The following is a 4,393-nucleotide window of genomic DNA, read 5'->3' on the forward strand; positions in this document are numbered from 1 at the left end:
TAAGATCGATCATAGAAACCACTCACAAATCATTATGATGTTTCATTGCTTGGAATACATTGAAAACCACTTTATTATTTTGTCTAAACTTTAATTGACCAGTATCCATATCTACTAAAACATGTCCTGTGGCTAAGAATGGTCTTCCCAAAATGATAGAAACCTTTAAATCTACCTCATAATCAATAATGACAAAGCCCGTAGGAAATATTAATGATTCGACCTTTACTAGAGAATCATAAAGAATGCCCGCGAGCTTCTTCATAGTATGATCTGCCATTAGGAGCCACATTAATGTCGGTTTAGGGGCTCTTAATCCCAGTTTTTGAAAAACTGCCAGTTGCATCAAATTTGTCACGACCCATCCAGGGCCGCGACGGGTACCCGAAAGTGTTATTCCGAGCACCTACTATACGTATCCTATTCTTACTACTGAGTGGGCCGAATGAGAGATACCATTGTTAATAGCATAATTATAACCATACGTCAACAGACTTTGCTAACATATTACACAACGACGAGCAAGTTGCAAAACATCTAGCTTTACATATCTGTCTACGAGCCTCTAAACAAGATACATATGACCACAAGGAGGGCCGGTTTCTGCCGTGCCCAAATATATACACGAACTAGTACCGATAAAATGAAGCTCCGAAATAACTGGAGCGCTCTTGGTGTACTGCTAGTGGAGCTCCTAAGGACCGAACTCGTCCGCCTGCCTACCTGCGTGGCATGAAACGCAGCCCCCAAAGAAAAGGGGGTCAGTACGAGTAATGTACCGAGTATGTAAGGCATGAAAATCAGCATAATAAAGAACATAAGGTATGAACAACCATATCGTAGAATCATAGACATATAGTGAGTTAAGAGAGTAACCTGTACATATGAGTGCCCTTTTAGGCCAGATGCCATGCATGCTTGTCTTATCATAAAAAAAACATTTCTTGTTCATATTCATAGAAAATAGAAGTCATATCACCGAACAACGTCGGCGTGCCCACATATGTCCCGCGTCCGGGCATCCCGCGTCCAGGATGAAAATTACTCCAACTGATCAGGTGGGAATGCGTCTATAGCGCCACATATACACCTCCCCATATCCCACATATACATATACATATACATATAGACATCATGCAGGAGAGCTCAACGAAAGTCATGTATCTATCGGAGTGACGGAAGGTCGGTAACCTCCGATTATATTATGAATTAATCACGGTCGCTTTGTCTCACCTTGAAGGAACAATTATTATAGGATGAGACTATCAACGAAAGATAATATTAAGAGAACGTAGAATAAGGTCACAATCTCATAAGACGTCAAATTGTATACATATCCACATAGGACCAATTTTCAAGACTCGTAGAAAAATCGGAATGATCTATGATTCAAAATCAAGATAAGAGTCATGTCAAGTACCTTTTGAAAATTACCATGGATTATGTCAAAATAAAACTTTTGAAATCATATACGCGTATCTAAGCACGAGAAAATATCCTTTGGAAACTCAAGAAAATTGGCCATCCTTGTGGCTCTACGAATAAGACTTTCTTGAAATTGTATAAAATGTCATATACTTGTTTCATAAAAATCATGCCAAAAAGAAAGAGCAGCTCTATATATTTATGTCAAAACATGCCAAGAAAAAGAAGGGTAAACCTTTATTTTGGGGAAACTATAGACATTTTGGAAAACATTGACGGGTTATAGAAAAAAAACAAATAGTCATTCCCCTGGGACCATTGACACCTAACTTTTGGAAACAAAGAAAATATGGAAGCACTTATAAACCATAACATCGGAATCATGCCTTGAAAGAAAAGGGTAAGCCTTACATACCTTGTCCGCTTCCTTAGTCAATCCCACTTAACTCTTGGCTTTCCCAAAATCTATAACAAGATTAATGAATGCCAACAGTAGCTATAGGTATCCAAGAACCTCATTCTAAACTAACATTTTGTCTACCAAAATTTCGACAGCACTTCCCTTGTAAATACACCATCCCCGAGGATCTAACTCGGCCAATTTACCAACAATCATACCAAATCCATATACTACTTTCTCCAAGACCTTCCAATTCCAATAAGAACAATAACAATCTAATCCCTTCTTTCAAATTCAATTACCACAACCCAATAATTTACACACTAACCACATCATACTAACAATATTAGCTTCCATATATGCAAGAACATCATATTAAATTTACAAACTTCTAAAACAAGTCTCCAACTACTATAACTTTATAAGGATCCTTAAGCTTTTGTTAGCAACATAGAATCCATAACAAAAACTAAAATACTAAATAGAATCAATTCACCATAACTTGCCAAACCACCCCCATATTCGGCCACAACAACTACATACATATTTTCATGAATTTTCCATCCATTCCTATACCTTGCAACAACAACCACATACTACATAAAATTAATCTATTCTTTCCACACAATATCACATACACGTCCAACACCCACATACATATTTTCATATACTTCATCCATTTCTTCACTCTACAACATATACCAACCATCCATAAAAAATAGAGAAGATTGAAACCTTACCTTTTCCACTTAGTTCTTCAACTTGCTAGAATTGTGCCTTGCAAGAATGAATAGCCTTCTTGTTCCAACAATCTCTCTATGTTGATTAGGGCCTTCAACTTGCTTGGAATATTAGAAGAATTAATTTTGGAACAAGATTTCAAGGGATAAAATCCCTAGCTATTCCAACTTTCCTCTCTTATTTTTTCCCCTCTTTTCTCCAAGTTTCTTGAGAATTCTAGAAATAGAAAACAAGATGACTACTAAGTCATCTTTTAGACTTTTCTACTTCTTGAAGTTTCTAGCAAACTAGAAATATATATAAATAGATAGTAAATGGGTAATGGGCTTTCTTGCTTAATGAACTCAATTTCCAAAAATTTGGGCCATTTCTTGATTTGGGCCTCAATTTTCTTATCATTATTCCTTTGTAGCCCAAACTTATGTATTTCACTTTTGTAATTCCCAAACTAATTTCCCAAAAATTCCACATAAATTTTTCCCTCGGCCTTCCTCCGTAATTTCACCTCAACGTTCTCTTTAACATTACACCGGTATTAAATAAAATAACTCATAACCTCTTTCCTTGCAAGTAAATTGTTTTTTTCCAAATGCGCAAAAGTGCGAGATGTAACAAAATTAATGCTAGAACCTAAGTCACACAAAGCCTTGGCAAAGTTAAACGCTCTAATAGTACATGGTATGGTAAACGATCCAGGATCCTTCTTTTTCTGCATAAATGAGTGAGTAGCTATTGCACTACAATGATGCAAGTTGTTAGTATGTTCAAAGCTCACACTTCTCTTTTTTGTAATGAGATCCTTCATAAACTTTGCATACCTAGGCATTGGCTCCAACACTTCAATCAGAGGAACATTCGCCAAAATTTGCTTCAGCATGGAGATTAATTTAAGATACTTTCTATCCTCGGCTTTCTTTCTCAATATCAACAAGAAAGGTGGGGGAGGTCATGGCATTAGAATTGGATTTGAAGTAGCTACCTTTTCATTGTCAACCTCCACATCAAGATTATTATCCCCCTTATTAGGTTGTTCGGTGCTTAACATATCGCCCTTTATTTTCTCCTAAGATTTTATATCTTTCTCATCTCCACTCAAATTGGAGTTGTGTGCATCATCCTCAATTAATAAGTGTTGGTGGATCTACCATTTGAGCACTACTTTGGGTGGTTACACCCATGCATTGCCCGTTGTTCTTAAGATTTGAATTGTGTTATTTGAGAGAGTTCCTTTTTGGTGTGAATTCAAAGATGAAGAAATCTGACCCATTTGTTGCTCAATACGCTTGATAGATATAGCATGCGACTCTACTTTTTGATTTATTCCTGAAAGATCATTGCGTATCTCCAAGATTCTCCTCAGTAGAGTCATACTTTATCATTATCTTTGTTATCACCTCCTCAATTATTGTAAGTTCGGATCTCTCATCGGAATTTTCATGTGGGATGTATGCACCACATTTTTGTTGACTCTCCTTCCCCAATCACCTTCTTTTTCATGCCCATGGTTTCGATCATTGTATCTATTTTGGTTATAGTTATTCTCACATTTTTAGTTCCCATCACAATTGTAGTTGTTGTTGTGGTTGTAATGGCCTTCTCGATTGAAGTTACTATAGTTCTGACCTTGATTTACTTGACCTTAGCCCTAAGAATTCTGATTGGAAGCTTCAGTGTTAGTCTTAAAATCCCCCATTTGCTCATTCACATAGTACGCATCTTCCTCATAATGTTAACCTCCATGAATTGGCGCTCTACCTTGTTGATCTATTGCATTAACGTTTTCAAACCCCAACTTTTTGAATGCCAATTTGAATTTAGTCCTCCATT

At 36.7% G+C, this 4,393-nt stretch overlaps 1 long non-coding RNA gene across 1 annotated transcript; it reads right to left on the reverse strand.

The window, feature by feature from the left end:
• Positions 1–633: 633 nt before the first annotated feature.
• On the reverse strand, positions 634–2,716 carry LOC129875042 (uncharacterized). The gene is made up of 3 exons (XR_008763051.1): positions 2,566–2,716; positions 1,841–1,890; positions 634–723 (listed from the first exon to the last, which is right to left on the reverse strand). It is a non-coding gene; the product is annotated as an uncharacterized LOC129875042 (long non-coding RNA).
• Positions 2,717–4,393: the final 1,677 nt, after the last annotated feature.

Source organism: Solanum dulcamara, chromosome 11 (assembly GCF_947179165.1).
Source record: "Solanum dulcamara chromosome 11, daSolDulc1.2, whole genome shotgun sequence".
Classification (NCBI taxonomy): Eukaryota; Viridiplantae; Streptophyta; class Magnoliopsida; order Solanales; family Solanaceae; genus Solanum; species Solanum dulcamara.